Below are 24,431 nucleotides of genomic sequence, written 5' to 3' on the forward strand. Positions count from 1 at the left end.
GTCTCAGGTTTGGTATAAGCAGTGAGATATCACATCTCATGCTATAGGCAGTGTCTCAGTATTGGAATGGGAAGGAGTTGGATATCACATCTCATGTTATAGGAAGGATCTCAGGTTTGGTATAAACATTGAGATATCACATCTCTGCTATCGGAAGGGTCTCAGGATTGGAATGTAAGGAGTTGGATATTCCCATCTCATGTTATAGGAAGGGTCTCAGGTTTGGTATTAGAAGCATTGAGATATCACATCTCATGCTATAGGAAGGGTCTCAGGATTGGAATGGGAAGGACTTGGATATCACATCTCATGCTATAGGGAGGGTCTCAAGTTTGATATTAGAAGCATTGAGATATCACATCTCATGATATCGGAAGGGTCTCAGGATTGGAATGGGAAGGAGTTGGATATCACATCTCATGATAAAGGAAGGGTCTAAGGTTTGGAAGGGGAAGGATTTGGATATCACATCTCATGTTATAGGACGGGTCTCAGGTTTGGTATTAGAAGCATTGAGATAGCAAGTCTCATGGTATAGGAAGGGTCTCAGAATTGGAATGGGAAGGAGTTTGATATCACATCTCATGCCATAGTATGGGTCTCAGGTTTGGTAGAAGCATTGGGATATCACATCTCATGCTATCGGAATGGTATCAGGATTGGATTTGGAAGGAGTTGGATATACCATCTCATGCTATAGGAAGGGTCTCAGGTTGGAATGGGAAGGAGTTGGATATCACATCTCATGTTATAGGAAGGGTCTCAGGATTGGAATGGGAAGGACTTGGATATCACATCTCATGCTATAGGAAGGCTCTCAGGTTTGGAAGGGGAGAGAGTTGGATATCACATTTCATGTTAGAGGTAGGATCTCAGGTTTGGTATTAGAGGCATTGAGATATCACATCTCATGCTATCAGAAGGGTCTCAGGATTGGAATGGGAAGGATTTAGATATCACATATCATGCTATAGGGAGGGTCTCAGTTTTGATATTAGAAGCATTGAGATATCACATCTCATGCTATCGGAAGTGTCTCAGGATTGGAATGGGAAGGAGCTGGATATCACATCTCATGCTAAAGGAAGAGTCTCAGGTTTGGAACGGGAAGGAGTTGGATATGACATCTCATGTTATAGGAAGGGTCTCAGGTTTGGTATAAGCATTGAGATATCACATCTCTGCTATCGGAAGTGTCTCAGGATTGGAATGGGAAGGAGTTGGATATCCCATCTCATGTTATAGGACGGGTCTCAGGTTTGTTATTAGAATCATTGAGATATCATATTGCATGCTGTAGGAAGGGTCTAAGGATTGGAATGTGAAGGACTTGGATATCACATCTCATGCTATAGATAGGCTCTCAGGTTTGGAAAGGGAAGGAGTTGGATATCACATTTCATGTTAGAGGAAGGATCTCAGGTTTGGTATTAGAGGCATTGAGATATCACATCTCATGCTATAGGAAGGGTCTCAGGTTGGAATGGGAAGGAGTTGGATATCACATCTCATGTTAAAGGGAGGGTCTCAGAATTGGAAGGGGAAGGATTTGGATATCACATCTCATGTTATAGGAAGGATCTCAGGTTGGTATTAGAAGCATTGAGATATCACATCTCATGCTATCGGAAGGATCTCAGGTTTGGTATTAGAAGCATTGAGATATCACATCTCATGCTATCAGAAGGGTCTCAGGATTGGAATGGGAAGGAGTTGGATATCACATCTCATGCTAAAATGGAGGGTCTCAGGTTTGGAAGGGGAAGGATTTGGATATCACATCTCATGTTATCGGAAGGATCTCAGGTTTGGTATTAGACGTATTGAGATATCACATCTCATGCTATAGGAAGGGTCTCAGGATTAGAATGGGAAGGAGTTGGATATCACATCTCATGCTAAAGGAAGGGTCTCAGGTTTGGTAGAAGCATTGAGATATCACATCTCATGCTATAGGAAGGGTCTCAGGATTGGAATGGGAAGGACTTAGATATCACATACCATGCTATAGGGAGGGTTTCCGTTTTGATATTAGAAGCATTGAGATATCACATCTCATGCTATCGGAAGTGTCTCAGGATTGGAATGGGAAGGAGCTGGATATCACATCTCATGCTAAAGGAAGGGTCTCAGGTTTGGAACGGGAAGGAGTTGGATATCCAATCTCATGTTATAGGAAGGGTCTAAGGTCTGGTATAAGCATTGAGATATCACATCTCTGCTATCGGAAGTGTCTCAGGATTGGAATGGGAAGGAGTTGGATATCCCATCTCATGTTATAGGAAGTGTCTCAGGTTTGGTATAAGCATTGAGATATCACATCTCATGCTATAGGAAGGGTCTCAGGATTGGAATGGGAAGTAGTTGGATATCACATCTCATGCTATAGGAAGGGTCTCAGGTTTGGTATAAGCATTGAGATATCACATCTCATGCTATAGGAAGGGTCTCAGGATTGGAATGGGAAGGAGTTGTATATGACATCTCATGCCGTAGGAAGGGTCTCAGGTTTGGTATAAGCATTGAGATATCACATCTCATGCTATAGGAAGGGTCTCAGGATTGGAATGGGAAGGAGTTGGATATCACATCTCATGCTATAGGAAGGGTCTCAGGTTTGGTATAAGCATTGAGATATCACATCTCATGCTATAGGAAGGGTCTCAGGATTGGAATGGGAAGGAGTTGGATATGACATCTCTTGTTATAGGGAGGGTCTCAGGATTTGAATTGCAAGGGGTTGGATATCACATCTCATGCCGTAGGAAGGGTCTCAGGTTTGGTATAAGCATTGAGATATCACATCTCTGCTATCGGAAGGGTCTCAGGATTGGATTGGGAAGGAGTTGGATATCACATCTCATGTTATAGGAAGGGTCTCCGGATTGGAATGTGAAGGATTTGGATATCACATCTCATGCTAAAGGAAGGGTCTCAGGTTTGGAATGAGAAGGAGTTGGATATGACATCTCTTGTTATAGGGAGGGTCTCAGGATTTGAATGGCAAGGAGTTGGATATCACATCTCATGCCATAGGAAGGGTCTCAGGTTTGGTATAAGCATTGAGATATCACATCTCTGCTATCGGAAGGGTCTCAGGATTGTATTGGGAAGGAGTTGGATATCACATCTCATGTCATAGGAAGGGTCTCAGGTTTGGTAGAAGCATTGAGATATCACATCTCATGCTATAGGAAGGGTCTCAGGATTGGAATAGGAAGGACTTAGATATCACATATCATGCTATAGGGAGGGTTTCAGTTTTGATATTAGAAGCATTGAGATATCACATCTCATGCTATCGGAAGTGTCTCAGGATTGGAATGCGAAGGAGCTGGATATCACATCTCATTCTAAAGGAAGGGTCTCAGGTTTGGAACGAAAAGGAGTTGGATATCCGATCTCATGTTATAGGAAGGGTCTCAGGTTTGGTATAAGCATTGAGATATCACATCTCTGCTATCGGAAGTGTCTCAGGATTGGAATGGGAAGGAATTGGATATCCCATCTCATGTTATAGGACGGGTCTCAGGATTGTTATTAGAATCATTGAGATATCATATTGCATGCTGTAGGAAGGGTCTAAGGATTGGAATGGGAAGGACTTGAATATCACATCTCATGCTATAGGTAGGCTCTCAGGTTTGGTATAAGCATTGAGATATCAAATCTCATGCTATAGGAAGGGTCTCAGGATTGGAATGGAAGGAGTTGGATATCACATCTCATGTTATAGGAAGGATCTCAGGTTTGGTATTAGAAGCATTGAGACATCACATCTCATGCTATAGGAAGGGTCTCAGGATTGGAATGGGAAGGAGTTGGATATCACATCTCATACTATAGGAAGGGTCTCAGGTTTGGTATAAGCATTGAGCTATCACATCTCATGCTATAGGAAGGGTCTCAGGATTGGAATGGGAAGGAGTTGTATATGACATATCATGCCGTAGGAAGGGTCTCAGGTTTGGTATAAGCATTGAGATATCACATCTCTGCTATCGGAAGGGTCTCAGGATTGGAATGGGAAGGAGTTGGATATCCCATCTCATGTTATAGGAAGAGTCTCAGGTTTGGTATTAGAAGCATTGAGATATCACATCTCATGCTATAGGAAGTGTCTCAGGATTGGAATGGGAAGGACTTGGATATCACATCTCATGCTATAGGGAGGGTCTCAAGTTTGATATTAGAAGCATTGAGATATCACATCTCATGCTATAGGAAGGGTCTCAGGATTGGAATGGGAAGGAGTTGTATATGACATCTCATGCCGTAGGAAGGGTCTCAGGTTTGGTATAAGCATTGAGATATCACATCTCTGCTATCGGAAGGGTCTCAGGATTGGAATGGGAAGGAGTTGGATATCCCATCTCATGTTATAGGAAGAGTCTCAGGTTTGGTATTAGAGGCATTGAGATATCACATCTCATGCTGTAGAAAGTGTCTCAGGATTGGAATGGGAAGGACTTGGATATCACATCTCATGCTATAGGGAGGCTCTCAAGTTTGATATTAGAAGCATTGAGATATCACATCTCATGCTATAGGAAGGGTCTCAGGATTGGAATGGGAAGGAGTTGGATATCACATCTCATGCTATAGGAAGGGTCTCAGGTTTGGTATAAGCAGTGAGATATCACATCTCATGCTATAGGCAGTGTCTCAGTATTGGAATGGGAAGGAGTTGGATATCACATCTCATGTTATAGGAAGGATCTCAGGTTTGGTATAAACATTGAGATATCACATCTCTGCTATCGGAAGGGTCTCAGGATTGGAATGTAAGGAGTTGGATATTCCCATCTCATGTTATAGGAAGGGTCTCAGGTTTGGTATTAGAAGCATTGAGATATCACATCTCATGCTATAGGAAGGGTCTCAGGATTGGAATGGGAAGGACTTGGATATCACATCTCATGCTATAGGGAGGGTCTCAAGTTTGATATTAGAAGCATTGAGATATCACATCTCATGATATCGGAAGGGTCTCAGGATTGGAATGGGAAGGAGTTGGATATCACATCTCATGATAAAGGAAGGGTCTAAGGTTTGGAAGGGGAAGGATTTGGATATCACATCTCATGTTATAGGACGGGTCTCAGGTTTGGTATTAGAAGCATTGAGATAGCAAGTCTCATGGTATAGGAAGGGTCTCAGAATTGGAATGGGAAGGAGTTTGATATCACATCTCATGCCATAGTATGGGTCTCAGGTTTGGTAGAAGCATTGGGATATCACATCTCATGCTATCGGAATGGTATCAGGATTGGATTTGGAAGGAGTTGGATATACCATCTCATGCTATAGGAAGGGTCTCAGGTTGGAATGGGAAGGAGTTGGATATCACATCTCATGTTATAGGAAGGGTCTCAGGATTGGAATGGGAAGGACTTGGATATCACATCTCATGCTATAGGAAGGCTCTCAGGTTTGGAAGGGGAGAGAGTTGGATATCACATTTCATGTTAGAGGTAGGATCTCAGGTTTGGTATTAGAGGCATTGAGATATCACATCTCATGCTATCAGAAGGGTCTCAGGATTGGAATGGGAAGGATTTAGATATCACATATCATGCTATAGGGAGGGTCTCAGTTTTGATATTAGAAGCATTGAGATATCACATCTCATGCTATCGGAAGTGTCTCAGGATTGGAATGGGAAGGAGCTGGATATCACATCTCATGCTAAAGGAAGAGTCTCAGGTTTGGAACGGGAAGGAGTTGGATATGACATCTCATGTTATAGGAAGGGTCTCAGGTTTGGTATAAGCATTGAGATATCACATCTCTGCTATCGGAAGTGTCTCAGGATTGGAATGGGAAGGAGTTGGATATCCCATCTCATGTTATAGGACGGGTCTCAGGTTTGTTATTAGAATCATTGAGATATCATATTGCATGCTGTAGGAAGGGTCTAAGGATTGGAATGGGAAGGACTTGGATATCACATCTCATGCTATAGATAGGCTCTCAGGTTTGGAAAGGGAAGGAGTTGGATATCACATTTCATGTTAGAGGAAGGATCTCAGGTTTGGTATTAGAGGCATTGAGATATCACATCTCATGCTATAGGAAGGGTCTCAGGTTGGAATGGGAAGGAGTTGGATATCACATCTCATGTTAAAGGGAGGGTCTCAGAATTGGAAGGGGAAGGATTTGGATATCACATCTCATGTTATAGGAAGGATCTCAGGTTGGTATTAGAAGCATTGAGATATCACATCTCATGCTATCGGAAGGATCTCAGGTTTGGTATTAGAAGCATTGAGATATCACATCTCATGCTATCAGAAGGGTCTCAGGATTGGAATGGGAAGGAGTTGGATATCACATCTCATGCTAAAATGGAGGGTCTCAGGTTTGGAAGGGGAAGGATTTGGATATCACATCTCATGTTATCGGAAGGATCTCAGGTTTGGTATTAGACGTATTGAGATATCACATCTCATGCTATAGGAAGGGTCTCAGGATTAGAATGGGAAGGAGTTGGATATCACATCTCATGCTAAAGGAAGGGTCTCAGGTTTGGTAGAAGCATTGAGATATCACATCTCATGCTATAGGAAGGGTCTCAGGATTGGAATGGGAAGGACTTAGATATCACATACCATGCTATAGGGAGGGTTTCCGTTTTGATATTAGAAGCATTGAGATATCACATCTCATGCTATCGGAAGTGTCTCAGGATTGGAATGGGAAGGAGCTGGATATCACATCTCATGCTAAAGGAAGGGTCTCAGGTTTGGAACGGGAAGGAGTTGGATATCCGATCTCATGTTATAGGAAGGGTCTAAGGTCTGGTATAAGCATTGAGATATCACATCTCTGCTATCGGAAGTGTCTCAGGATTGGAATGGGAAGGAGTCGGATATCCCATCTCATGTTATAGGAAGTGTCTCAGGTTTGGTATAAGCATTGAGATATCACATCTCATGCTATAGGAAGGGTCTCAGGATTGGAATGGGAAGTAGTTGGATATCACATCTCATGCTATAGGAAGGGTCTCAGGTTTGGTATAAGCATTGAGATATCACATCTCATGCTATAGGAAGGGTCTCGGGATTGGAATGGGAAGGAGTTGTATATGACATCTCATGCCGTAGGAAGGGTCTCAGGTTTGGTATAAGCATTGAGATATCACATCTCATGCTATAGGAAGGGTCTCAGGATTGGAATGGGAAGGAGTTGGATATCACATCTCATGCTATAGGAAGGGTCTCAGGTTTGGTATAAGCATTGAGATATCACATCTCATGCTATAGGAAGGGTCTCAGGATTGGAATGGGAAGGAGTTGTATATGACATCTCATGCCGTAGGAAGGGTCTCAGGTTTGGTATAAGCATTGAGATATCACATCTCTGCTATCGCAAGGGTCTCTGGATTTGAATGGGAAGGAGTTGGATATCCCATCTCATGTTATAGGAAGAGTCTCAGGTTTGGTATTAGAAGCATTGAGATATCACATCTCATGCTATAGGAAGTGTCTCAGGATTGGAATGGGAAGGACTTGGATATCACATCTCATGCTATAGGGAGGCTCTCAAGTTTGATATTAGAAGCATTGAGATATCACATCTCATGCTATAGGAAGGGTCTCAGGATTGGAATGGGAAGGAGTTGGATATCACATCTCATGCTATAGGAAGGCTCTCAGGTTTGGTATAAGCAGTGAGATATCACATCGCATGCTGTAGGAAGGGTCTCAGGTTTGGTATTAGAAGCATTGAGATATCACATCTCATGCTATAGGAAGGATCTCAGGTTTGGTATTAGAAGTATTGAGATATCACATCTCATGCTATAGGAAGGGTCTCAGGATTGGAATGGGAAGGAGTTGGATATCACATATCATGCTAAAGGAAGGGTCTCAGGTTTGGTAGAAGCATTGAGATATCACATCTCATGCTATAGGAAGGGTCTCAGGATTGGAATGGGAAGGACTTAGATATCACATATCATGCTATAGGGAGGGTCTCAGTTTTGATATTAGAAGCATTGAGATATCACATCTCATGCTATCGGAAGTGTCTCAGGATTGGAATGGGAAGGAGCTGGATATCACATCTCATGCTAAAGGAAGAGTCTCAGGTTTGGAACGGGAAGGAGTTGGATATCACATCTTATGTTATAGGAAGGGTCTCAGGTTTGGTATAAGCATTGAGATATCACATCTCTGCTATCGGAAGTGTCTCAGGATTGGAAATGGAAGGAGTTGGATATCCCATCTCATGTTATAGGACGGGTCTCAGGTTTGTTATTAGAATCATTGAGATATCATATTGCATGCTGTAGGAAGGGTCTAAGGATTGGAATGGGAAGGACTTGGATATCACATCTCATGCTATAGATAGGCTCTCAGGTTTGGAAAGGGAAGGAGTTGGATATCACATTTCATGTTAGAGGAAGGATCTCAGGTTTGGTATTAGAGGCATTGAGATATCACATCTCATGCTATAGGAAGGGTCTCAGGTTGGAATGGGAAGGAGTTGGATATCACATCTCATGTTAAAGGGAGGGTCTCAGAATTGGAAGGGGAAGGATTTGGATATCACATCTCATGTTATAGGAAGGATCTCAGGTTTGGTATTAGAAGCATTGAGATATCACATCTCATGCTATCGGAAGGATCTCAGGTTTGGTATTAGAAGCATTGAGATATCACATCTCATGCTATCAGAAGGGTCTCAGGATTGGAATGGGAAGGAGATGGATATCACATCTCATGCTAAAGGGAGGGTCTCAGGTTTGGAAGGGGAAGGATTTGGATATCACATCTCATGTTATCGGAAGGATCTCAGGTTTGGTATTAGAAGTATTGAGATATCACATCTCATGCTATAGGAAGGGTCTCAGGATTGGAATGGGAAGGAGTTGGATATCACATCTCATGCTAAAGGAAGGGTCTCAGGTTTGGTAGAAGCATTGAGATATCACATCTCATGCTATAGGAAGTGTCTCAGGATTGGAATGGGAAGGAGCTGGATATCACATCTCATGCTAAAGGAAGGGTCTCAGGTTTGGAACGGGAAGGAGTTGGATATCCGATCTCATGTTATAGGAAGGGTCTAAGGTCTGGTATAAGCATTGAGATATCACATCTCTGCTATCGGAAGTGTCTCAGGATTGGAATGGGAAGGAGTTGGATATCCGATCTCATGCTATCGGAAGGATCTCAGGTTTGGTATTAGAAGCATTGAGATATCACATCTCATGCTATAGGAAGGGTCTCAGGATTGGAATGGGAAGGACTTAGATATCACATATCATGCTATAGGGAGGGTTTCCGTTTTGATATTAGAAGCATTGAGATATCACATCTCATGCTATCGGAAGTGTCTCAGGATTGGAATGGGAAGGAGCTGGATATCACATCTCATGCTAAAGGAAGAGTCTCAGGTTTGGAACGGGAAGGAGTTGGATATGACATCTCATGTTATAGGAAGGGTCTCAGGTTTGGTATAAGCATTGAGATATCACATCTCTGCTATCGGAAGTGTCTCAGGATTGGAATGGGAAGGAGTTGGATATCACATCTCATGTTATAGGAAGGGTCTCAGGATTGGAATGGGAAGGACTAGGATATCACATCTCATGCTATAGGAAGGCTCTCAGGTTTGGAAGGGGAGAGAGTTGGATATCACATTTCATGTTAGAGGTAGGATCTCAGGTTTGGTATTAGAGGCATTGAGATATCACATCTCATGCTATCAGAAGGGTCTCAGGATTGGAATGGGAAGGATTTAGATATCACATATCATGCTATAGGGAGGGTCTCAGTTTTGATATTAGAAGCATTGAGATATCACATCTCATGCTATCGGAAGTGTCTCAGGATTAGAATGGGAAGGAGCTGGATATCACATCTCATGCTAAAGGAAGAGTCTCAGGTTTGGAACGGGAAGGAGTTGGATATGACATCTCATGTTATAGGAAGGGTCTCAGGTTTGGTATAAGCATTGAGATATCACATCTCTGCTATCGGAAGTGTCTCAGGATTGGAATGGGAAGGAGTTGGATATCCCATCTCATGTTATAGGACGGGTCTCAGGTTTGTTATTAGAATCATTGAGATATCATATTGCATGCTGTAGGAAGGGTCTAAGGATTGGAATGTGAAGGACTTGGATATCACATCTCATGCTATAGATAGGCTCTCAGGTTTGGAAAGGGAAGGAGTTGGATATCACATTTCATGTTAGAGGAAGGATCTCAGGTTTGGTATTAGAGGCATTGAGATATCACATCTCATGCTATAGGAAGGGTCTCAGGTTGGAATGGGAAGGAGTTGGATATCACATCTCATGTTAAAGGGAGGGTCTCAGAATTGGAAGGGGAAGGATTTGGATATCACATCTCATGTTATAGGAAGGATCTCAGGTTGGTATTAGAAGCATTGAGATATCACATCTCATGCTATCGGAAGGATCTCAGGTTTGGTATTAGAAGCATTGAGATATCACATCTCATGCTATCAGAAGGGTCTCAGGATTGGAATGGGAAGGAGTTGGATATCACATCTCATGCTAAAATGGAGGGTCTCAGGTTTGGAAGGGGAAGGATTTGGATATCACATCTCATGTTATCGGAAGGATCTCAGGTTTGGTATTAGACGTATTGAGATATCACATCTCATGCTATAGGAAGGGTCTCAGGATTAGAATGGGAAGGAGTTGGATATCACATCTCATGCTAAAGGAAGGGTCTCAGGTTTGGTAGAAGCATTGAGATATCACATCTCATGCTATAGGAAGGGTCTCAGGATTGGAATGGGAAGGACTTAGATATCACATACCATGCTATAGGGAGGGTTTCCGTTTTGATATTAGAAGCATTGAGATATCACATCTCATGCTATCGGAAGTGTCTCAGGATTGGAATGGGAAGGAGCTGGATATCACATCTCATGCTAAAGGAAGGGTCTCAGGTTTGGAACGGGAAGGAGTTGGATATCCGATCTCATGTTATAGGAAGGGTCTAAGGTCTGGTATAAGCATTGAGATATCACATCTCTGCTATCGGAAGTGTCTCAGGATTGGAATGGGAAGGAGTTGGATATCCCATCTCATGTTATAGGAAGTGTCTCAGGTTTGGTATAAGCATTGAGATATCACATCTCATGCTATAGGAAGGGTCTCAGGATTGGAATGGGAAGTAGTTGGATATCACATCTCATGCTATAGGAAGGGTCTCAGGTTTGGTATAAGCATTGAGATATCACATCTCATGCTATAGGAAGGGTCTCGGGATTGGAATGGGAAGGAGTTGTATATGACATCTCATGCCGTAGGAAGGGTCTCAGGTTTGGTATAAGCATTGAGATATCACATCTCATGCTATAGGAAGGGTCTCAGGATTGGAATGGGAAGGAGTTGGATATCACATCTCATGCTATAGGAAGGGTCTCAGGTTTGGTATAAGCATTGAGATATCACATCTCATGCTATAGGAAGGGTCTCAGGATTGGAATGGGAAGGAGTTGTATATGACATCTCATGCCGTAGGAAGGGTCTCAGGTTTGGTATAAGCATTGAGATATCACATCTCTGCTATCGCAAGGGTCTCTGGATTTGAATGGGAAGGAGTTGGATATCCCATCTCATGTTATAGGAAGAGTCTCAGGTTTGGTATTAGAAGCATTGAGATATCACATCTCATGCTATAGGAAGTGTCTCAGGATTGGAATGGGAAGGACTTGGATATCACATCTCATGCTATAGGGAGGCTCTCAAGTTTGATATTAGAAGCATTGAGATATCACATCTCATGCTATAGGAAGGGTCTCAGGATTGGAATGGGAAGGAGTTGGATATCACATCTCATGCTATAGGAAGGGTCTCAGGTTTGGTATAAGCAGTGAGATATCACATCGCATGCTGTAGGAAGGGTCTCAGGTTTGGTATTAGAAGCATTGAGATATCACATCTCATGCTATAGGAAGGATCTCAGGTTTGGTATTAGAAGTATTGAGATATCACATCTCATGCTATAGGAAGGGTCTCAGGATTGGAATGGGAAGGAGTTGGATATCACATATCATGCTAAAGGAAGGGTCTCAGGTTTGGTAGAAGCATTGAGATATCACATCTCATGCTATAGGAAGGGTCTCAGGATTGGAATGGGAAGGACTTAGATATCACATATCATGCTATAGGGAGGGTCTCAGTTTTGATATTAGAAGCATTGAGATATCACATCTCATGCTATCGGAAGTGTCTCAGGATTGGAATGGGAAGGAGCTGGATATCACATCTCATGCTAAAGGAAGAGTCTCAGGTTTGGAACGGGAAGGAGTTGGATATCACATCTTATGTTATAGGAAGGGTCTCAGGTTTGGTATAAGCATTGAGATATCACATCTCTGCTATCGGAAGTGTCTCAGGATTGGAAATGGAAGGAGTTGGATATCCCATCTCATGTTATAGGACGGGTCTCAGGTTTGTTATTAGAATCATTGAGATATCATATTGCATGCTGTAGGAAGGGTCTAAGGATTGGAATGGGAAGGACTTGGATATCACATCTCATGCTATAGATAGGCTCTCAGGTTTGGAAAGGGAAGGAGTTGGATATCACATTTCATGTTAGAGGAAGGATCTCAGGTTTGGTATTAGAGGCATTGAGATATCACATCTCATGCTATAGGAAGGGTCTCAGGTTGGAATGGGAAGGAGTTGGATATCACATCTCATGTTAAAGGGAGGGTCTCAGAATTGGAAGGGGAAGGATTTGGATATCACATCTCATGTTATAGGAAGGATCTCAGGTTTGGTATTAGAAGCATTGAGATATCACATCTCATGCTATCGGAAGGATCTCAGGTTTGGTATTAGAAGCATTGAGATATCACATCTCATGCTATCAGAAGGGTCTCAGGATTGGAATGGGAAGGAGATGGATATCACATCTCATGCTAAAGGGAGGGTCTCAGGTTTGGAAGGGGAAGGATTTGGATATCACATCTCATGTTATCGGAAGGATCTCAGGTTTGGTATTAGAAGTATTGAGATATCACATCTCATGCTATAGGAAGGGTCTCAGGATTGGAATGGGAAGGAGTTGGATATCACATCTCATGCTAAAGGAAGGGTCTCAGGTTTGGTAGAAGCATTGAGATATCACATCTCATGCTATAGGAAGTGTCTCAGGATTGGAATGGGAAGGAGCTGGATATCACATCTCATGCTAAAGGAAGGGTCTCAGGTTTGGAACGGGAAGGAGTTGGATATCCGATCTCATGTTATAGGAAGGGTCTAAGGTCTGGTATAAGCATTGAGATATCACATCTCTGCTATCGGAAGTGTCTCAGGATTGGAATGGGAAGGAGTTGGATATCCGATCTCATGCTATCGGAAGGATCTCAGGTTTGGTATTAGAAGCATTGAGATATCACATCTCATGCTATAGGAAGGGTCTCAGGATTGGAATGGGAAGGACTTAGATATCACATATCATGCTATAGGGAGGGTTTCCGTTTTGATATTAGAAGCATTGAGATATCACATCCCATGCTATCGGAAGTGTCTCAGGATTGGAATGGGAAGGAGCTGGATATCACATCTCATGCTAAAGGAAGGGTCTCAGGTTTGGAACGGGAAGGAGTTGGATATCCGATCTCATGTTATAGGAAGGGTCTAAGGTCTGGTATAAGCATTGAGATATCACATCTCTGCTATGGGAAGTGTCTCAGGATTGGAATGGGAAGGAGTTGGATATCCCATCTCATGTTATAGGAAGGGTCTCAGGTTTGGTATAAGCATTGAGATATCACATCTCATGCTATAGGATGGGTCTCAGGTTGGAATGGGAAGGAGTTGGATATCACATCTCATGTTAAAGGGAGGGTCTCAGAATTGGAAGGGGAAGGATTTGGATATCACATCTCATGTTATAGGAAGGATCTCAGGTTTGGTATTAGAAGCATTGAGATATCACATCTCATGCTATCGGAAGGATCTCAGGTTTGGTATTAGAAGCATTGAGATATCACATCTCATGCTATCAGAAGGGTCTCAGGATTGGAATGGGAAGGAGATGGATATCACATCTCATGCTAAAGGGAGGGTCTCAGGTTTGGAAGGGGAAGGATTTGGATATCACATCTCATGTTATCGGAAGGATCTCAGGTTTGGTATTAGAAGCATTGAGATATCACATCTCATGCTATAGGAAGGGTCTCAGGATTGGAATGGGAAGGACTTAGATATCACATATCATGCTATAGGGAGGGTTTCCGTTTTGATATTAGAAGCATTGAGATATCACATCTCATGCTATCGGAAGTGTCTCAGGATTGGAATGGGAAGGAGCTGGATATCACATCTCATGCTAAAGGAAGGGTCTCAGGTTTGGAACGGGAAGGAGTTGGATATCCGATCTCATGTTATAGGAAGGGTCTAAGGTCTGGTATAAGCATTGAGATATCACATCTCTGCTACGGGAAGTGTCTCAGGATTGGAATGGGAAGGAGTTGGATATCCCATCTCATGTTATAGGAAGGGTCTCAGGTTTGCTATAAGCATTGAGATATCACATCTCATGCTATAGGAAGGGTCTCAGGTTGGAATGGGAAGGAATTGGATATCACATCTCATGTTAAAGGGAGGGTCTCAGAATTGGAAGGGGAAGGATTTGGATATCACATCTCATGTTATAGGAAGGGTCTAAGGTCTGGTATAAGCATTGAGATATCACATCTCATGCTATAGGAAGGGTCTCAGGTTGGAATGGGAAGGAGTTGGATATCACATCTCATGTTAAAGGGAGGGTCTCAGAATTGGAAGGGGAAGGATTTGGATATCACATCTCATGTTATAGGAAGGATCTCAGGTTTGGTATTAGAAGCATTGAGATATCACATCTCATGCTATCGGAAGGATCTCAGGTTTGGTATTAGAAGCATTGAGATATCACATCTCATGCTATCAGAAGGGTCTCAGGATTGGAATGGGAAGGAGATGGATATCACATCTCATGCTAAAGGGAGGGTCTCAGGTTTGGAAGGGGAAGGATTTGGATATCACATCTCATGTTATCGGAAGGATCTCAGGTTTGGTATTAGAAGCATTGAGATATCACATCTCATGCTATAGGAAGGGTCTCAGGATTGGAATGGGAAGGACTTAGATATCACATATCATGCTATAGGGAGGGTTTCCGTTTTGATATTAGAAGCATTGAGATATCACATCTCATGCTATCGGAAGTGTCTCAGGATTGGAATGGGAAGGAGCTGGATATCACATCTCATGCTAAAGGAAGGGTCTCAGGTTTGGAACGGGAAGGAGTTGGATATCCGATCTCATGTTATAGGAAGGGTCTAAGGTCTGGTATAAGCATTGAGATATCACATCTCTGCTACGGGAAGTGTCTCAGGATTGGAATGGGAAGGAGCTGGATATCACATCTCATGCTAAAGGAAGGGTCTCAGGTTTGGAACGGGAAGGAGTTGGATATCCGATCTCATGTTATAGGAAGGGTCTAAGGTCTGGTATAAGCATTGAGATATCACATCTCTGCTATGGGAAGTGTCTCAGGATTGGAATGGGAAGGAGTTGGATATCCCATCTCATGTTATAGGAAGGGTCTCAGGTTTGGTATAAGCATTGAGATATCACATCTCATGCTATAGGAAGGGTCTCAGGTTGGAATGGGAAGGAGTTGGATATCACATCTCATGTTAAAGGGAGGGTCTCAGAATTGGAAGGGGAAGGATTTGGATATCACATCTCATGTTATAGGAAGGATCTCAGGTTTGGTATTAGAAGCATTGAGATATCACATCTCATGCTATCGGAAGGATCTCAGGTTTGGTATTAGAAGCATTGAGATATCACATCTCATGCTATCAGAAGGGTCTCAGGATTGGAATGGGAAGGAGATGGATATCACATCTCATGCTAAAGGGAGGGTCTCAGGTTTGGAAGGGGAAGGATTTGGATATCACATCTCATGTTATCGGAAGGATCTCAGGTTTGGTATTAGAAGCATTGAGATATCACATCTCATGCTATAGGAAGGGTCTCAGGATTGGAATGGGAAGGACTTAGATATCACATATCATGCTATAGGGAGGGTTTCCGTTTTGATATTAGAAGCATTGAGATATCACATCTCATGCTATCGGAAGTGTCTCAGGATTGGAATGGGAAGGAGCTGGATATCACATCTCATGCTAAAGGAAGGGTCTCAGGTTTGGAACGGGAAGGAGTTGGATATCCGATCTCATGTTATAGGAAGGGTCTAAGGTCTGGTATAAGCATTGAGATATCACATCTCTGCTACGGGAAGTGTCTCAGGATTGGAATGGGAAGGAGTTGGATATCCCATCTCATGTTATAGGAAGGGTCTCAGGTTTGCTATAAGCATTGAGATATCACATCTCATGCTATAGGAAGGGTCTCAGGTTGGAATGGGAAGGAATTGGATATCACATCTCATGTTAAAGGGAGGGTCTCAGAATTGGAAGGGGAAGGATTTGGATATCACATCTCATGTTATACGAAGGATCTCAGGTTTGGTATTAGAAGCATTGAGATATCACATATCATGCTATCGGAAGGATCTCAGGTTTGGTATTAGAAGCATTGAGATATCACATCTCATGCTATCAGAAGGGTCTCAGGATGGGAATGGGAAGGAGTTGGATATCACATCTCATGCTAAAGGGAGTGTCTCAGGTTTGGAAGGGGAAGGATTTGGATATCACATCTCATGTTATCGGAAGGATTTCAGGTTTGGTATTAGAAGTATTGAGATATCACATCTCATGCTATAGGAAGGGTCTCAGGATTGGAATGGGAAGGAGTTGGATATCACATCTCATGCTAAAGGAAGGGTCTCAGGTTTGGTAGAAGCATTGAGATATCACATCTCATGCTATAAGAAGGGTCTCAGGATTGGAATGGGAAGGACTTAGATATCACATATCATGCTATAGGGAGGGTTTCTGTTTTGATATTAGAAGCATTGAGATATCACATCTCATGCTAAAGGGAGGGTCTCAGGATTGGAATGGGAAGGAGCTGGATATCACATCTCATGCTAAAGGAAGGGTCTCAGGTTTGGAACGGGAAGGAGTTGGATATCCGATCTCATGTTATAGGAAGGGTCTAAGGTCTGGTATAAGCATTGAGATATCACATCTCTGCTATCGGAAGTGTCTCAGGATTGGAATGGGAAGGAGTTGGATATCCCATCTCATGTTATAGGAAGGGTCTCAGGTTTGGTATAAGCATTGAGATATCACATCTCATGCTATAGGAAGGGTCTCAGGATTGGAATGGGAAGGAGTTGGATATCACATCTCATGCTATAGGAAGGGTCTCAGGTTTGGTATAAGCATTGAGATATCACATCTCATGCTATAGGAAGGGTCTCAGGATTGGAATGGGAAGGAGTTGTATATGACATCTCATGCCGTAGGAAGGGTCTCAGGTTTGGTATAAGCATTGAGATATCACATCTCATGCTATAGGAAGGGTCTCAGGATTGGAATGGGAAGGAGTTGGATATCACATCTCATGCTATAGGAAGGGTCTCAGGTTTGGTATAAGCATTGAGATATCACATCTCATGCTATAGGAAGGGTCTCAGGATTGGAATGGGAAGGAGTTGTATATGACATCTCATGCCGTAGGAAGGGTCTCAGGTTTGGTATAAGCATTGAGATATCACATCTCTGCTATCGGAAGGGTCTCAGGATTGGAATGGGAAGGAGTTGGATATCCCATCTCATGTTATAGGAAGAGTCTCAGGTTTGGTATTAGAAGCATTGAGATATCACATCTCATGCTATAGGAAGTGTCTCAGGATTGGAATGGGAAGGACTTGGATATCACATCTCATGCTATAGGGAGGCTCTCAAGTTTGATATTAGAAGCATTGAGATATCACATCTCATGCTATAAGAAGGGTCTCAGGATTGGAATGGGAAGGAGTTGGATATCACATCTCATGCTATAGGAAGGGTCTCAGGTTTGGTATAAGCAGTGAGATATCACATCGCATGCTGTAGGAAGGGTCTCAGGTTTGGTATTAGAAGCATTGAGATATCACATCTCATGCTATAGGAAGGATCTCAGGTTTGGTATTAGAAGTATTGAGATATCACATCACATGCTATAGGAAGGGTCTCAGGATTGGAATGGGAAGGAGTTGATTATCACATCTCATGTTATAGGAAGGGTCTCAGGATTGGAATGGGAAGGAGTTGGATATCACATCTCATGCTAAAGGAAGGGTCTCAGGTTTGGTAGAAGCATTGAGATATCACATCTCATGCTATAGGAAGGGTCTCAGGATTGGAATGGGAAGGACTTAGATATCACATATCATGCTATAGGGAGGGTCTCAGTTTTGATATTAGAAGCATTGAGATATCACATCTCATGCTATCGGAAGTGTCTCACGATTGGAATGGGAAGGAGCTGGATATCACATCTCATGCTAAAGGAAGAGTCTCAGGTTTGGAACGGGAAGGAGTTGGATATGACATCTCATGTTATAGGAAGGGTCTCAGGTTTGGTATAAGCATTGAGATATCACATCTCTGCTATCGGAAGTGTCTCAGGATTGGAATGGGAAGGAGTTGGATATCCCATCTCATGTTATAGGACGGGTCTCAGGTTTGTTATTAGAATCATTGAGATATCATATTGCATGCTGTAGGAAGGGTCTAAGGATTGGAATGGAAAGGACTTGGATATCACATCTCATGCTATAGATAGGCTCTCAGGTTTGGAAAGGGAAGGAGTTGGATATCACATTTCATGTTAGAGGAAGGATCTCAGGTTTGGTATTAGAGGCATTGAGATATCATATTGCATGCTGTAGGAAGGGTCTAAGGATTGGAATGGGAAGGACTTGGATAACACATCTCATGCTATAGGAAGGGTCTCAGGTTGGAATGGGAAGGAGTTGGATATCACATCTCATGTTAAAGGGAGGGTCTCAGAATTGGAAGGGGAAGGATTTGGATATCACATCTCATGTTATAGGAAGGATCTCAGGTTTGGTATTAGAAGCATTGAGATATCACATCTCATGCTATCGGAAGGATCTCAGGTTTGGTATTAGAAGCATTGAGATATCACATCTCATGCTATCAGAAGGGTCTCAGGATTGGAATGGGAAGGAGATGGATATCACATATGCTAAAGGGAGGGTCTCAGGTTTGGAAGGGGAAGGATTTGGATATCACATCTCATGTTATCGGAAAGGATCTCAGGTTTGGTATTAGAAGTATTGAGATATCACATCTCATGCTATAGGAAGGGTCTCAGGATTGGAATGGGAAGGAGTTGGATATCACATCTCATGCTAAAGGAAGGGTCTCAGGTTTGGTAGAAGCATTGAGATATCACATCTCATGCTATAGGAAGTGTCTCAGGATTGGAATGGGAAGGAGCTGGATATCACATCTCATGCTAAAGGAAGGGTCTCAGGTTTGGAACGGGAAGGAGTTGGATATCCGATCTCATGTTATAGGAAGGGTCTAAGGTCTGGTATAAGCATTGAGATATCACATCTCTGCTATCGGAAGTGTCTCAGGATTGGAATGGGAAGGAGTTGGATATCCGATCTCATGCTATCGGAAGGATCTCAGGTTTGGTATTAGAAGCATTGAGATATCACATCTCATGCTATAGGAAGGGTCTCAGGATTGGAATGGGAAGGACTTAGATATCACATATCATGCGATAGGGAGGGTTTCCGTTTTGATATTAGAAGCATTGAGATATCACATCTCATGCTATCGGAAGTGTCTCAGGATTGGAATGGGAAGGAGCTGGATATCACATCTCATGCTAAAGGAAGGGTCTCAGGTTTGGAACGGGAAGGAGTTGGATATCCGATCTCATGTTATAGGAAGGGTCTAAGGTCTGGTATAAGCATTGATATATCACATCTCTGCTATCGGAAGTGTCTCAGGATTGGAATGGGAAGGAGTTGGATATCCCATCTCATGTTATAGGAAGGGTCTCAGGTTTGGTATAAGCATTGAGATATCACATCTCATGCTATAGGAAGGGTCTCAGGATTGGAATGGGAAGGAGTTGGATATCACATCTCATGCTATAGGAAGGGTCTCAGGTTTGGTATAAGCATTGAGATATCACATCTCATGCTATAGGAAGGGTCTCAGGATTGGAATGGGAAGGAGTTGTATATGACATCTCATGCCGTAGGAAGGGTCTCAGGTTTGGTATAAGCATTGAGATATCACATCTCATGCTATACTAAGGGTCTCAGGATTGGAATGGGAAGGAGTTGGATATCACATCTCATGCTATAGGAAGGGTCTCAGGTTTGGTATAAGCATTGAGATATCACATCTCATGCTATAGGAAGGGTCTCAGGATTGGAATGGGAAGGAGTTGTATATGACATCTCATGCCGTAGGAAGGGTCTCAGGTTTGGTATAAGCATTGAGATATCACATCTCTGCTATCGGAAGGGTCTCAGGATTGGAATGGGAAGGAGTTGGATATCCCATCTCATGTTATAGGAAGAGTCTCAGGTTTGGTATTAGAAGCATTGAGATATCACATCTCATGCTATAGGAAGTGTCTCAGGATTGGAATGGGAAGGACTTGGATATCACATCTCATGCTATAGGGAGGCTCTCAAGTTTGATATTAGAAGCATTGAGATATCACATCTCATGCTATAGGAAGGGTCTCAGGATTGGAATGGGAAGGAGTTAGATATCACATCTCATGCTATAGGAAGGGTCTCAGGTTTGGTATAAGCAGTGAGATATCACATCTCATGCTATAGGAAGTGTCTCAGGATTGGAATGGGAAGGAGTTGGATATCACATCTCATGTTATAGGAAGGATCTCGGGTTTGGTATAAGAATTGAGATATCACATCTCTGCTATCGGAAGGTGTTAGGAAAGATTTCGTTATTGTAGGGAAATTTCCTTCCATGTGGCAACCCCTAAACTTTTTGCTATTGTTTTTAACCTTGTTCTTGACTTTGCCAGGGAAGTACAGCCTTCTGCCGCACTTCCCTGGGCTTTCGCTCCTTTCTTACGGGGAAACTGACATGCCCTTATGACAGTCAGTACCGGGGAACGTTGTTTCCCGTAGTTTCTTTTATCGTGTCGCCGCTTTAGTGCAACACGACACAAGAGAGCACTGTAAGCTAAGTTACAGCTCTCTTGGGTCTCTAGCCTTCTACAGGCCCTAGATAATCTTTTAGGATGGTATTTGATCGGTGCAAGTCATTCAGGGACTGGAATGGTGGCAGCGATCGTTTTGTATATTTTGAGCTCCTTTTGCCGTTCTGAGCACGTTTTTGCACTGAACCCAAAATGGTGGCCTGGCTCCCCAAAATGGCCAGACCACGAGGCTCCTTTGTCCTGTCCACTGTCCGTCTTGCTCCCTTCACCTTCCCCAGGTCCAGCGACCCGGGGCCTTCCTTATTTGGGCATGTACTTTCCCGCGAAACGTGGTTGCTTTCGCGGGCTTCTACATGCCGTTTGTGTGCCTCCAGGGTGTGGGCTGGGATGTCTGGTCTCAATACACATCCTGGGTGCCAGAGAGTCTAGGGTGGTGTGAATGCCTGGGACCACCGTGGTCCGTGATTGGTCCACGTATGGTATGTGTTTTGATGAGCGGATCTCCCATTGGTTCCCCTCCGTTTTGGCGCGAAGGGAACCGTGGATAAGAGGGGGCTGGAAACACCACTACCATGTCGATCTCCTGAGTTCTCACGAACGAAGGAATACAGGAGCCAAGTATCCTGCAACCAAGAGGCTGGACCGAGGAATCGCTGGTGACCCGCTGAAGGAATCCTCCTTTGCACTGCTGTCGTCCTGAGAGCCCCCGTCCTCCTTTGATCGAACCAGAAGGCCTGTATTGGTGCTTCGACCTATTGGAATAGCAGGAACAGCTATTCCCGGCATCTTCATCAACTCCTCGCAGTAAGCCTTTGGAAGCGTCTCTGGGCCATCCAGTTGACTGACCAGCTTACAAGGGAGTCCTGCTCTGTAACCGCCGCCAGGTTGTGCCGTATCTCGAGTCCTTGTCACTCTCCCACGCTTCGTACACTTGGCGTTCCCAAGTCTGAAGGGAGGAGTGTACTTTTGACTCCGATACGCACGGCCGCTCCGTTGTCCTGCTGCGGCAACAAAACTGTGCTGGTTTCGTCGATTGGGACGTCTTTTTGATCTACACGACTGGAAAGCGTTCCCTGCTCTTCTGAACCTGCCAGCTGCTGAAACTAACGTGGAGAAGCCTGGGTCTGCTTGCTTCGGGGACCGGTGAGTAGTTTAGCTAGGATCTGGTCGCCCTCCTGCAGTAACCCATTGCTTTTCCCCGCTGTGTAAAACAGCACCCTTTTCGTCCGTACTCGCGCTCTGCTTCTGCTCGCTGTGGAGGCTGCGCTTGAGTTGCGGAACCTGTTCTTCTTCTGCTGTGCACTAACACGAACTGCCTGACGTCCTCCGAAGAGCTTCTCCTTTTGCCCGTTGGCACCAGCACTTGCAGGTACTTTGAGCACAAGGCTCCACTCTTCTCAGGGCTCGGACTTCCATCTAGTTAGGTGCCTCTGAAGGCGAACTGAGTCTAAAGCATTATCGCACTGCCTGTTTTCCTTCCCTTTCAGGTGGACTACATATTTCGTGCTTTAAACGCTTGCGACTGTGTATTTGTATATATATTGTGTTGATTTGGTATGTGTTGGTTTAATATTGTTATAGAGTGATTTTCTTGCTACGGTCATTGTTTTAAAGGCCTTAAAATAAATGTGTTTATATTTTTGATATAACACCTGTTTGGAGTAGTTTGTAAGCGCTCTTGCTTTGTGTGCTCATTGCGGGCTTTCAGTCACCCTCACCCCTCTTGAGACCTAGTCTTGACCGCCGCGATCGCTACCTTGATTGGTCTGGCTCGTCCAGAGGTTACCCTGTTCCAAGTAATTAGGTTGGCCTTCTGAACTTCTGCGCCACCAGGACAGAGTTCAGAAATCCGTCTTAACAGAAGGGTCTCAGGATTGGAATGGGAAGGAATGGATATTCCAATCTCATGTTATAGGAAGGGTCTCAGGTTTGGTATTAGAAGCATTGAGATATCACATCTCATGCTATCGGAAGGATCTCAGGTTTGGTATTAGAAGCATTGAGATATCACATCTCATGCTATCAGAAGGGTCTCAGGATTGGAATGGGAAGGAGATGGATATCACATCTCATGCTAAAGGGAGGGTCTCAGGTTTGGAAGGGGAAGGATTTGGATATCACATCTCATGTTATCGGAAGGATCTCAGGTTTGGTATTAGAAGTATTGAGATATCACATCTCATGCTATAGGAAGGGTCTCAGGATTGGAATGGGAAGGAGTTGGATATCACATCTCATGCTAAAGGAAGAGTCTCAGGTTTGGTAGAAGCATTGAGATATCACATCTCATGCTATAGGAAGGGTCTCAGGATTGGAATGGGAAGGACTTAGATATCACATATCATGCTATAGGGAGGGTTTCCGTTTTGATATTAGAAGCATTGAGATATCACATCTCATGCTATCGGAAGTGTCTCAGGATTGGAATGGGAAGGAGCTGGATATCCCATCTCATGCTAAAGGAAGGGTCTCAGGTTTGGAACTGGAAGGAGTTGGATATCCGATCTCATGTTATAGGAAGGGTCTAAGGTCTGGTATAAGCATTGAGATATCACATCTCTGCTATCGGAAGTGTCTCAGGATTGGAATGGGAAGGAGTTGGATATCCCATCTCATGTTATAGGAAGGGTCTCAGGTTTGGTATAAGCATTGAGATATCACATCTCATGCTATAGGAAGGGTCTCAGGATTGGAATGGGAAGGAGTTGGATATCACATCTCATGCTATAGGAAGGGTCTCAGGTTTGGTATAAGCATTGAGATATCACATCTCATGCTATAGGAAGGGTCTCAGGATTGGAATGGGAAGGAGTTGTATATGACATCTCATGCCGTAGGAAGGGTCTCAGGTTTGGTATAAGCATTGAGATATCACATCTCATGCTATAGGAAGGGTCTCAGGATTGGAATGGGAAGGAGTTGGATATCACATCTCATGCTATAGGAAGGGTCTCAGGTTTGGTATAAGCATTGAGATATCACATCTCATGCTATAGGAAGGGTCTCGGGATTGGAATGGGAAGGAGTTGTATATGACATCTCATGCCGTAGGAAGGGTCTCAGGTTTGGTATAAGCATTGAGATATCACATCTCTGCTATCGGAAGGGTCTCAGGATTGGAATGGGAAGGAGTTGGATATCCCATCTCATGTTATAGGAAGAGTCTCAGGTTTGGTATTAGAAGCATTGAGATATCACATCTCATGCTATAGGAAGGGTCTGAGGATTGGAATGGGAAGGAGTTAGATATCACATCTCATGCTATAGGAAGGGTCTCAGGTTTGGTATAAGCAGTGAGATAT

The sequence above is a fragment of the Ambystoma mexicanum genome, chromosome 4q (genome assembly GCF_040938575.1).
Source record: "Ambystoma mexicanum isolate Mex_15411 chromosome 4q, UKY_AmexF1_1, whole genome shotgun sequence".
Taxonomy (NCBI): domain Eukaryota; kingdom Metazoa; phylum Chordata; class Amphibia; order Caudata; family Ambystomatidae; genus Ambystoma; species Ambystoma mexicanum.